This window comes from Dipodomys merriami, unplaced genomic scaffold (assembly GCF_024711535.1).
Source record: "Dipodomys merriami isolate MVZ:Mamm:240054 unplaced genomic scaffold, mDipMer1.0.p SCAF_10, whole genome shotgun sequence".
Taxonomy (NCBI): domain Eukaryota; kingdom Metazoa; phylum Chordata; class Mammalia; order Rodentia; family Heteromyidae; genus Dipodomys; species Dipodomys merriami.
Genome location: NW_027202271.1, coordinates 42,710,690 through 42,724,183, shown reverse-complemented (window position 1 = coordinate 42,724,183; position 13,494 = coordinate 42,710,690). Strand labels below are relative to the sequence as shown.

The 13,494-nt window shown below is 34.4% G+C and overlaps 1 long non-coding RNA gene across 4 annotated transcripts in view; it reads right to left on the bottom strand.

Moving 5' to 3' along the window:
- The window catches only part of LOC138837967 (uncharacterized), a 304,135-nt gene that overhangs the window by 120,322 nt on the left and 170,319 nt on the right, over window positions 1-13,494 (bottom strand). Inside the window, exon 8 of one of the 4 annotated variants that reach the window (XR_011375529.1) lies at window positions 9,256-9,517. The exons of the other annotated variants lie outside the window; for them this stretch is intronic. This is a non-coding gene — a long non-coding RNA (uncharacterized lncRNA). Of the gene's footprint in view, window positions 1-9,255; window positions 9,518-13,494 lie in introns of those variants that run through there. 4 annotated transcript variants of the gene reach the window in all.

The window sequence follows — 13,494 nt, the reverse complement described above, 5'->3', positions numbered from 1 at the left end:
ATGTGTATTACAAAAATCACTAAATCACTAAGAATTCATGTTTTACACTATTAAAAGTTTGTATGGATTAGTTACAATGTATATAAACTCTAGTTTATTATTACCAGTCCACACAAACAGTGTTGTTCCTGATCAAATGGGCTCTTCCAGCCCTTTCATCCAGCTCTGCCCTACCAATTTCTGGTGACAGGTGAAAGTACCCAGCATTCCCAATTAGTGTAGCATTTTACCTCACTATGGCACAGCTCCCAACATAAAGCACCCCACTAATCCATCCATTTGTTCATTCATCCAACCATCCATTCAATACACAATTAACAAGGGCCTTTCTACATGTAGAAGGCATGATATATTCATGAACCAAACTGGTAAGACTTCACAGTAAGAGCCTTATATGATGGAGTCATTCCATAAGCTGTGTGAATTTATTGCCATTATGAACTTACCTCAGGACCCTCAGAGTCAAAATAACAACCATCATTACCCTAAGCATGCATGGAAATGTATTATTCTTGCATCAAAGAGCAGCAAACATTGCTTCTCATATTGTTAGGTTAACATTTAATATTCCTTCCATAAGAGAAAAGAACAAAGGTAGTAACTTTTATGTGATAATGAAATGCTCCTGCTGTACTTCAGTGAGTTCATGAAAAAGAAAATTGCTCATTTCAGACATTTGGGTAATGAGTCCATAAAGAGATAGCAAGGTTGTGGCTGAAGTTGAGAGTACTACAGAAACATGTGGACAATTTGCTAGTTGGCTCTCAGACTAGCTGCTAATAAAGAGAAAGTAAAAAAAAAAAAAACAAAAACAAAAAACAAAAAGAAAACCCTGCTTTCCTCCTGCCTCTCCTGGGAGCCATTTTGTAAACCAAAAGAGCTCATTCCAGAGAAGCACTGAATTTATCTCAATAGCAGTTCATCATAGTGACTGTTAAGACTGAACAGTACAGTTGCATGAAAAGCTGGTCTGTCTTGGGCCCATCCAACATGCTGGATGAAAAGAGTCTTTTGCTGGCATGTTGGCCTAACACTGTCAACATGACTATTTACAGCTTAGTGTTGAAAATAAGAAAATAAAAAATTGTGGCTAAAAGAAAAACAGAGTTTTCATTGAATTGCTTCCTATTTACCAGTAATCACACCAAGTGTTCTTTTTGGGTTGGCAAAACTCTGTGCCCTACATGTTTACATTGGTAACTTTTTCCAGGAGGTTCAACCAAAAGGTATCTGAGCACCTTGTGTTGTAAAATTCGGAGAAATGGAAAACATTAAAACAAATAAGCCTTGTCTCTCTCTACAGCCTGCTGGAAAAGAAACCCTACCTTTTCAAAGGCATCAGCATAAATGAGGTTTCAGTTCTTAAATTCTTTAGTTGCCTTAGTAACCAGGAAAATGTGGTGAGTGCCTTTATATTCTGCAAAGTAATGCCTTGATGGGTTTAATCACCTGTTACTGGCCAAACACACTTGACTGAAGGTAAAATTAGTATTCATTGTGACTGAAGATCTTCATTTTGCAGATCCTTTTAGCCTTTAAAAACCTATCTTCTGAATCCAGAGAAATATGAAGGTCCTTGGTATTGGGAATTCTTGATTCACTGGTCTTTGATGATAAATCTAAGCTGAAAGTGCTCTTGAAAAAGCAAGTGGAATTCAATCTCACACAACAAACTACTGAATTTCTACAATGAGAAAAGCCATATTATATCATTTAAGTTTTAGAGATCATTAAGAATTTACAAAATATAATTTAATACATCCTGATCAAGTTTTAAGTGCTCAGAAAAAAAGTAGAAGCTAGATTTTAATTGGCAGTTAAGTTAATGAATCGTCACACTTTAAAATATAAGTTCTGAAATGAGTCTCTCATTTTTGTCAAGAAAATTAACTAGTACCTTTGTGTGTCTCACTACACTTATTCTAATTTATGATGCTTTTTTCATAAAAATATTTAATTCGAAGCCCTTGGAGATATTTTTCCACATGTTTCTTGCCTTGGTTTTTTTTTTAATCATGTTTTTCCTCAAAAGGGATTCTTCACTTTTCACAATGACATAAAACTAACACAGTCAACTTAACAAAAATTTTTCCTTACTTCTATTTGATTGGGCTGGAATTTCTTAGCCTTTTCCAAAAATACAATCATATTATCAGAAGTAAGATACAATTTTATCTCTCCTTTTTCATATTTATACCAATTATTTTATTTTCTTGTTGAGGATAAATATTGTCTTGTTTTTATGCTATGAATTGCTTATCATAAACAATTATAATTTTTACTATTGTGTTTGATATATTTTCATCATAAAATGTTATTTTCATAATTTATATAGTCCTTATCAGAAATATCTAAAGACATCTTAATAAATAACTTCTACATATTTTATGTTTTGGTAAAAATCACGTAATTTTTCTACTTCAGCATATAAGATCATGCTAATAATTTCCCTGATGTCATTCTTGCATTCCTGTAATCAGTACTACTTAATAATAGTGCCTTGTAGTTTGTATTCTGTGATACAATTTGGGCTTTGGTTTAACTATATTTTCATTTTAATTTTGCCACTATATTCATAACAAGTTGAAGTATAGTATTTTCTCAGCACTACCCTAATTAAGGGCTAAGATTATGCTGGCTTAATGAAATATGTGAGGAGATTTACATCTGTGCTATGATCTGGAATGGTTTAAATACAGAGATTGCATAATCTCTAAGGATTAAATTAAACAGAGCCATAGGGCCATCTGCTCCTATTAATTTCTTTAATGGCTTATTTTGATTCACTTTCTTAATGTCTTCTATAACATTTAGTATATTAAAGTACCTCTCCTTTTAGATCAATTTTAATGGCATACATTGCAACCTCCATTTCCTACGTCATCAAATGTTTGCAAAGAATTTTATGAGGCTTTTCCTATGCCTTTACATTTTTCCACATCTGTGATTGTGACTGATTTCTCATTTGTACTCTTTTTAATTTATACTGTCTCATTTTTTAAATTTTATAGGGCTATGACATTGATTTATTATATTACTCTTTTCAAATACCCAGGTTCTAGGTTTATGAACCCTATCTTTTTTATTTATTTTCAATTTTGTAAGTTTTATATTTTATAATATCTCATGATTTATACAATATTAAAATTTTTAGGATAAGTTAGAGATATCAGCATTTTTTACTGTCCTTTAATAATGATAGCCTTAAAGCTATAATTTTCATCTGAGCACATTTTACAATGTATCATAAGTTTTGAATTATTTGGCTAAAGTGAGCATGTATCACTTTCCACTTTAAATCTCTTTGACCAAATACATGATCAATATTTTTGAAAATTCTAGACATTTTAAAATTATATGGCCTATTAGAGGATATAAAATTCTGCAAATTGCTATTAAAAGATTTTCTTGATGGTAATATTTCTTGTTTAATTATTTTAGATTTCTCTGCTTGATTTGATGTTGAATATGTATAATGAAATCACCTACTTTATTCCACCTACTTTATCATCAGACTTTAATGATTTTATATAAAGAATAGATATATATGTATATATATATTAATATATGTATATATTATATATGTATAGATATTAATAACAAGATCTATTGTGTCCTTGTTACCATTTGACCACTACTTAAGGCTGATAGCTAGAACACAGATAATACTCTACCAAACACTAAAGAACAATTTCAGCAAACAGACTTTTGCCCCAGCAAAATAAATAATTTAACAAAAATTTCATTATCTATCACTTGTTTTAGGTAGTTGCCTATGTATCTGGGAGTGGATCAATGTGTTTAACAGGCAAAACTGTGGATTCCTGAGTCAGCCTGTGATTCTCAAACAAACTAAAGCATACAAGAACAATGCAAATATTCTAAAAAATACAATTATGTTACAGATGATTACACATAATAAATTATGCAAAATTATAAATAAAACAAAAAGTGTTTAAGCAAAATGCAATATTCTTTACAGACTTTATAGACTGTGTCTTAAATAATTCCACTGTCCTGAGCTTAGAGCTAAGTCACTGTACATTAAAGCAAGACATGATTTTTTCTCCATTATTAGTATCGATTATCTATTATTCCTTGCTTAATTGAATAGAATAAATGTTTTAACTTATTGTCACCTGTCTCTCTCATACAAAAGAGACATCTTGAAGTTAAAGTATAAAATTGCTGTTACATTTTTCAATGGTGTAGTTATCAGTCAAGTCAACCACCATTAAGCCTGGCAAACTGTGAACACCTTTAAAACTCTGTGCCTCTGTTTCTCAATACAGAGTCGCCTATTTTTAGACTATTAGATATCCTGGCTTCCTTGCTATTTTGAATTCATGTGAGTCAACAGCTATTGCAACATTATGCAAACTGGCCTAAAGGAATTTTAAAAAATGTTACACCTTTGGCTTTGAATGAATTTAACTCTGACTTCAGATTCATGATACATACTTAAACTGTTCTAGGCCAACATATAAAAAGTGCAATCTAATATAATGCAAATTAAGGGCCTGGGCACTGAGGGGAAGAAAAAATAATTTAAAATTTTAAAATTTTTAAAAATCACCTCTAATCATCTGTATTCCCTAGTACCAGTAGTTTTTAAACTGTAGAGTACATAAAAATCACCAGAGATACTTGTTAAAATGCCAATTTCAAGTTCATTTTCAGCATTTCTATTCAATCATAGGCCCAAGAATTAGGATTTTTTTTGTGCCAGTCCTGGCCTTGACACTGTGCCAGATTATTTAGTGCTCCAGGCTAGTACTCTACCACTTGATCCACAGCTCCAGTTTCGGCCTTTTCTTAGTTAATTGAAGATAAGACTTTCATGAACTTTCCTACCCATTCCTCAGATTTCAGCCTCCTAAGTAGCTAGCAATGCAGGCATGAGCCACCAGTGCCTAGTAAGGAATTAGGATTTTTTATTAGAGTTTATAACCAAAATAATAAGATAACATTTCTCCCTATAAAATTGGAATACAAAATAATGCTTATCATGAAAATATATGGCAAGCCCTTCATTTCCTTACCACCTCAATTTTTTTCTGATTTTTGGTTACTTCTCCTTTTACAACTAAAAGCAACATTTGAACAAAAGGAACAAAACATAGATATTACACCATCTGTTAAACTTCATCTTTGTCTTTAATCGTACCCTAACTCTCCTTTCACTAAAGTCTTCCCCAAGAGAAAAAAAAAATGTATCTTCTGAAACAGACATCTGAAAATATTATTATATAACTTATAGGGAGAGATTATCAGTTGAAAATCACTTTCTTCACATTTTAGTCCCTGAGTGACAGTTTAAATTGTATACTTGTTCTTTTCAAATATCCACTGATTGCAAGATTGGAAAAACTTTATTATATCAGAGTGGTCTATTTTTTTTTTTCCATGGGTCACTGTATTCTCTTATGTGGTCCAATCTTTTCCAAAGAGCTATGTTAATATTACAATGGAAATTACAACAGGATCCTTATCAGTTGCCAGTTTTTCTTTGGGTTCAAGAGCTGCTTAAGATATTTTCCTCTTGTAAATTAATTCAATTTTGAACAAACAGAAAACTAATGGCACACTGGTTGGGACCAAGGAAGTATAAAATGGAGACAGCTTCAAAATGTATTGTCTTATCAGACTACTGCCACTTTCCAATTTACAGAAGAATTAAAATTTAAGAGAAGAGTATGAAAGCAATTTACAATTGCTTTACAATCAGGGAGATGAATTTCTAACACATAGAAATATCACTTATAATTATTAGCTTCATTATCACCATCACCATATTCATAAAACATCTGAATTTAGAGGGAAGTTCAAAAGGATATTCCTTTGTAACATCAAGAGTCTTTTTGTATTAACACCAGATTCCACAGACTTTGAACTTATCCCCAGTGGGCTATTTTTACTGGAACTAAAGACAATAAGCTGCCTGAATGTACTGTAAAATATCCATAGATATACATCCCCTGGGCCCTACCAAGTTTTTCCCATTAGTTCTCACTAGGTCCCTGTGAAGCAGAAGAACGGATGTTAATTTCACACATCAGATTAAGGGAAAGAAAGAGAGAGAGAGAGAGAGAGAGAGAGAGAGAGAGAGAGAGAGAGAGAGAGAGAGAGAGGAGAAAGAAAGGAAGGAAGAAGGGGGAATTAGGGAAGGAGGAAAGGAAGAAAGGAAAAGAAGGAAGAGAAAAAGAAAAATGGTAAGTTTAAACTACCTATAAAATCACAAACTGCACATAAACAGACATACAAATACTAGAATTTACTAATAGAATGAAGGTAAAAGTTAACGCATTAAAGATCCCTGAAGGACAAACTGAAGAATTCTTAGAGAGTATGGCAAAGAACAGAATACAAGGAGGAGAAAATATATATGTTCCCTTCTCAGCCTCTGTCAAACCTTTGTCTTCCCAAAGGAGTGAGTGGTTTCTGAAGGGCCAAAGGAGACCTATAGAGAAGGAACTCATGTTTCCTGTTGAGCAATGTTAAACTAACAAAACAGGCTATGTTTTGAGGAAATTTTCACTCACATATAATGAAATCACGAAGCATAACACAGGTGAATGTAAATGGAGCTTAATTTCCATTTGTAGCTACTATCTCTTTTCCCTCATTCTCAGAAAACTACTTCTATAGTTTCAATTTTCATCTCTATCCTAACCAGCCCAAATTTTTAATGTCCAATACTAATTTTTCAGTCAGGCTTTCATTCCATGTTTTCAGACCATTTCTTTCAGAGCATACTGCTTTAATTCTGGAAGTCAAATTTGGACATATTACCATCTGAATAAGCTTTCTTGAATTGTAATTCCATTGTTGCCTCTATGTTTTCCAAATCACTCAAGCTTAAACTCTGGACCCATCTTCTAATCTTTACTACAGTTCTGCCAGTTTTTTTATTTTTATGATAACTAATATTCACCTGTAACATCATTTTTCAAGTCACTAGATGGATGGTGGCAGATGCTATAGCAATAGATAAATTGATCACAGGACAAACTGTGACCATTCTTGACTTGTGATAAGTTTGCATCTTGATAAACTCATATAACTTGAAAATACCACTGAGTTAAAATGTATTAAATAAACAATCTCCTGAACATTAGAGCTTAGTTTAGTCTACCTTAAATGTTCATAAACTTCCATCATCTAATACAAAGCAGTAAGTATTTAATGTAATTTATTGGAGATACGATGGAATGGGAATAGCTTTCATGTAATCAAAATTGAAAAATTATAAATCAAACCATTGTAAGTTTGAAATCATCTACAGATAAAAATAAGAGGAAATGAAACCATTGATAAAGAATATCTTTAGAGAACTTATGATAGCATTCTGAAAGAGGCAAGGGGGGAAGGACAAAGGTGTGGGGAGAAATTAAGAAGGTGAAGTATTGCTGAAAGGAAAACAGGAGACTAATATTGAGAATAACAGAGAAGATTAAAAACTGAGAATGTTTTGTTGCCATTACATGCAAGTGGAATGTTATAAAAAAAACTTATTTTGTATAAATTTCCAAGCTCAAAAATCAGAATCTTAGAAAAAAAAAACAAAATTATTATGTTCATTCTTTTTAACTAGGAACTAAAATTACTTAAGAAATAGTATTTTATTCAAAAGAAACCATTCAAGAATAAGCATTCTGTCTTGCTAAATTTCCCTGGAGAATATGATTCTTAGTCCATATTTATTCAGATCATTTATTTGTCCCTCTTAGCAAAATAAAGAATTCTGCAACTTTCGGACCACCAAGGGAAGGAATTAGATCTGCCCTCTTGAAATACTAAAGATCTCATGGGTTCAATGTACAATCCAAAGGAAACATGGCAAATGAAGTGAACAATAATAATTTGGGTCAGATAACCAAGCTGGAATTGAAACTTGACAAAGCAAATGAAAGAAATGAGAACTTCTCCAGAGGCGTGTGTCCATCAGCACAATATCATGAAAGGAGAAGTTTACAAGCTTAGTCTAGTACCTGAATGACATTCACAGAATTAGATCATTTTACCTTGGAGTTTTCACTCAATATAAGCCTCCCCACACACTTGCCTGTCTGTCTTCCTTCCTTCCTTCCTTGCTTTGCTTCCTTCCTTCCTTTCTTTCTTCCTTCGTTCCTTCCTTCTTTCCCTCATCCCTTCCTTCCTTCTTTCCCTCATTCCTTCCTTCTTTCCTTCCTTCTCTAAATTGTCTCAACTTTCATTTTTCTACCATTTTCAGATGATACCAACTTTAGAAGCTTTTAACTTTAAGTACTCAGTCGGGTACCAGTGGCTCATGCCTGTAATCCTAGGTAGTCAGGAGGCCGAGATCTGAGGATCGTGGTTCAAAGCCAATCTGGGCAGGAAAGTCCATGAGACACTTATCTCCAATAAACCACCAGAAAACCAGAAGTGGTGCTGTGACTCAAGAGGTAGAGCGCTTGCCTTGAGCTGAAGAGCTGATGGACAGTATCCAAGGCCAGAGTTCAAGTCCCACGACAAACAAAAAAAGAAAATTTAAGTACTCAAATTATGACTTATCTTCAAATTACTAATATTTGCTTCTGTTTTATTTTTTTCTAGTAGCTCATAGAGCCAAAATTCATTATATATATGGATATGGGTATAGATATATCGATATTGATACACAGATGTATAGATAGATAGATAGATGTAGATAGATATAGATTGTGTTCTCAACTATTTTCAGAAACTTGATTAAGCCTTAGCCCCTATTATTCCTTGATAAAATTACAACCCAAATTTTCACCATGAAATACATTTGCTATTCTGGTTATTTGCAGTTTGGGCAACCATTTTCACGACTCACTGACTTGTATCATCTAAGTGATATTTGTATTATTTTAAGCACCTATACACATCTCTGTTATGATTACAGTGATTAAAATACACTTTCTAAGTGTTTGAAGGAACATAACATTGTTGCAGAGCACATCTGTCCAAAAGGCACTAGATTCTGTGTTTATACCATATGGAGTTGACTATATAGTATACTGAATTTTTAGTAGGTCACTGCAGATGAACAGACAATGTGGCTGATTTGGGTAGGTAGTATTCTACTGGACATTACATTGACCCCTGTATCTTTTCATTCAACAAATAACTATTGAGCAACTATTAAGTTTTAGGTAGGTCACTAGGTCCAACAGATATTTGTGGGAAACCTCTAACAAAAACCAGAAAACAAAATACACAAACAAATAAAAATGAATCTACTGTCAGACATGTTTCATCCATGAATTAAAAACAGCTATATTTTATTTTTAAAAGGAGTACAAAGCCGGGTGCTGGTGGCTCACGCCTGTAATCCTAGCTACTCAGGAGGCTGAGATCTGAGGATCGGGGTTCAAAGCCAGCCCGGGCAGGAAAGACCGTGAGACTCCTATCTCCAATAAACCACCAGAAAACCAGAAGTGGCCGCTGTAGCTCAAGTGGTAGAGCGCTCGCCTTGAGCTGAAGAGCTGAGGGACAGCGCCCAGGCCCAGAGTTCAAGCCCCACGACCTACAAAATAAATAAATAAATAAAAATAAAAGGAGTACAAATAGAATGGGAAACAACCCTTGGAAATTAAATTTTAAAAATGTTTTAAAGTCAATAGAAAGTGCATTAAAAATATATTAAAGAAAATACATAACAAAGAGCATGGAAATAGGAAAATGAAGTTTAAAAGGTTAGAGTAGCAATTCAGAAGGTATGTTATTCCAAGGATGCAAGAAAGAATAAACGGAAAAAATGGAGAACAAATTATCAAAGAAATCATAAAAGAAAATGTTCCACATCTAAAAGCAATGAGTTTCTTTATTAAAATAGCCCATCACACCAGGTACCGGTGGCATCCCAATGGCTCACGCCTGTAATCTCAGGAGGCTGAGATCTGAGGATCACAGTTCAAAGCCTGCCTTGGGCAGGAAAATCTGTGAGACTCTTGTCTCCAATAAACCACCAGAAAACCAGAAGTGGTGTTGTGTCTCAAGTGGTAGAGCACTTGCCTTAAGCTAAAGAGCTCAGAAACAGCACCCAGGGTCAGAGTTCAAGCCCCAAGACCAACAAAACAAAAAACAAAAAAGGAGCCCATCACATCTTCAGCATTATAACTGGAGAAAAAATTTAAATTACATCACTTTTATTTGTCAATCAGGGATAAAGGAATTTGAATCTTCTGGAAAAAGAAGATTGAAAAATCAGGTCATATATAAAGAATTAGAATACAAATGGACATTGAATCTGATTTCTTATCTGGATACCAAGCTGAAGACATTGGAGTAAATGCTTCTAAAGTATTGAAGGGGGAAAATGATTTTAACTCAGATTTCTATTTACTCCAGTGTGAAGGATGAATAACATTATGTAAGAGGATGGTGACTGTATTGCAGGCAGATAAAGCAGTACTGTAGCAATCCTTTTGTGTGGAGAGGAAGTTCAGGTCCTCACTGGTGAGGCTTTTGGCCAAGCTGAAGAACTATACATATTTCTACCTCTCCTAAGGGAATCACTAAGGACCTACTAGAACAGAAGGAGACACAAACAGGCTCCTATTTGCAAAATCTACTCTGGTAATATTGAGGAGACTGTGTAAAAGAGAATACAGGAAAACAGTATTTCTAGGTAAGTGCTAATGCAGGAAAATGGCATTTCTAGGTAAGCCTGACCTTGGAAAATAACAATAGTCTTCAAAGTACTTCAAGAGTTTAAATTCCATTAGGTGACTGATTGGATGCAGATGTTCAATGAAAGTATCAGTCTGACTATCATTTTAGCACCTAGGGCACTAGATGACTAATAATACCTTATTCCAACAAGAAGAAAGGATCGAGAGAAAACAGCTGAGCTTGAGGCTTGCTGAGTTGCCATGGTCTCTATATACAATTTTATTTCAAACCTTTAAATATTTATACTATGCTCTGATTAGAAATCTACCTGGTCCTTCCCAGTATACCAATAAAAGCAAAGATCAAAGAAGAAAAAATTATTCACAAACAGAACCAAATTAATATTTTGCTTATTTTTGTGTTCCTTTCCAATTCTTGCATACCAGCATAATTTTGAGTAACTATAGCCATACTAGAGATTCAAAATTAAACTTCACCTCTTTCACTTAAAATATTTATGTTTTTGTTGTTTCTTAGTCTTTATCACTTTAATAGATGCACAATATTAAATCAGACGATACATTTTTATTTCACTGACCACTTTCATTATTGTTGAACATTTAACAACTGCCAATTCTTTTCCTATTTTGCAGAATATTGCTACAATGGGAATCCTTGTACTCATATAGCTTTCCCTTTTTCATGCATTTTATCTTTGCAGACATTAGGTGACAGTTATTTTCATTTAGTCCCAATGTAATACTATGACTCAAAAATATAAGGAAGTTTTATGGCTGCCTATTATTTTGCACAGACTTTGGAATACTTTTTCATGCCAAATGTATGTGGCTCCTGGGTTCCTCTGCTTACTGCCAAGGCCACCACATAACAAATAATAGCAGAGCATGCCATTGGCTCAGTGCCTTGCTCTTCCACCCACCTCTACCATCGTGCCTTGCTATAGACATGAATCTTTCCTCCAACACAATGATACCACTGAACTTTCTGGCTTTGTTGCTAGTGTTTACAAGGAACAGGAAACAATAGCATGCTAGGATACAGATTAACTAGACTCTGAGTTGTATACAGCTTCTCAGCAAATCCATCTTGTATTTAATGCCCAAGATATCCTACACCCAGGCTATCAGGGAAAGTCCAGCAACCTGGAATTCACTATGTTTAAAAGGAGGAATCCAGACCTAAGGAAAATAATGCAATGAATTCCAAATTTTAGACTTTCTTAGGAAACTTCCCTTCCTGCTCTTCACTCACTACAAGGCAGAGCTCAGATTTGAAGTTATAGCCCAGAGAAGTATATGTTACCTGTTTCTGTTTTAACTAATTCCAAAATGGGGATAAATACATGAGTTTAGAACAGTGTATGACACAAAGGAACCCTTCGTAGGAGATTACTATTATTTCTCTCACAACTCTGGGAAAATGAATATAATTAACAAAGCTCCTTACAAAGGAGCTTTTTTTTTTTTTTACTAGAAAATAATAGCTAAACAAGTAATGCACACTAATGAAAAGCATCTGCTATGGATTGGCTCTAATGTTCCCAAAAGGCCCATAGTTTTTTGTTTTTGTTTTTGTTGTTTATTTTTTATTTTGTTTTGTCGGTTGTGGGGCTTGAACTCTGGGCCTGGGTGCTGTCCCTGCACTCTTCAGCTCAAGCACTCTACCACTTGAGCCACAGCACCATTTCCATTTTTCTACTTTATTGGAGATAAGAGTTTCATGGACTTTCCTGCCCGGGCTGACTTTGAACCATGATCCTCAGATCTCAGCCTCCTGAGAAGCTAGGATTACAGGCGTGAGCAACCAGCACCCGGATCCAAAAGGCCCATGTTTTAAAGGTTGGGTCCCTGGGTGGCACCCTTTGGAGATTACAGATAATTTAGAAAAAGTGGTCTAGAAAGGGCTTTGGGCCATTGGCTGCGTGCATCCCAGGGAACTGCATATTGGTCTCTTCCTCTTTGCTCACTAGATAATGAGGTGAATTGAGTCTTCTTTGCTGTGCACTCCTCTTCATGACATTCTGCCTCACCTCAGACCCCAAAGCAATATATCTGCCTAGTTACTAATTAAAACCTTCAAAACTTGGGTGCAAAGTAAACCTTGTTGTAATTAATTTTATTTACCTCAGATATTTGTTATAATAACAGAAAGCAAACTAATGCCATTATTCTGAAACCTTTATATAGACTCTCTATTTGAACTTCTTATTACCATTTGAGGCAGGTTCCATAACTCTCACCTGAAAAGATGAGTAAATGAAGGCATAAGAATGTTAAACTCCTGCTTCAGATCTCACAGTGAATATCAACATAGCTAGATCGACTATATTGTTTTGTTGTTTTAATTCCATGTTTTTCAAACTTTATTGAAGAAAAAAAATGGCACTGACTGCAAATCTCTAAAACTTAGTCAATTATCTGGGATTCCACCTATGAATTCTGTGAAATTTGATTTTCAAACACATGTCAAAGTGCATAGTTCACCATTGTACTAAGTAGATGAGAAGCTAAAGTTGGAACATGTTCATCTTCCAATTTTCCCATCTATAGTCTGATTTTGGATCAGCACCAACTGCCTGATCAGCTACTGTGGCTCCATTAGTTTTTGTCTGGAGCACTCTGAGATCTTCCACAGGTAATAGCTACAGAATTTGAAGGCTGAATTGAGCTGTATTTCCCTTGTCAAAAGTAAGGATTTCTATCTAAAACAACAGGAATTATATCATAGTTTTGCTATGAAATATCATTTTGCTGAGAAACAATCCAGGGCCTCACACATTCAAGAGAAGCATTTCACCACATACATCCCTAGACCAATCCTCTTTTATTTGATCTTCTTTAGCCACTGCATTATGTGTCTGGACTCCTG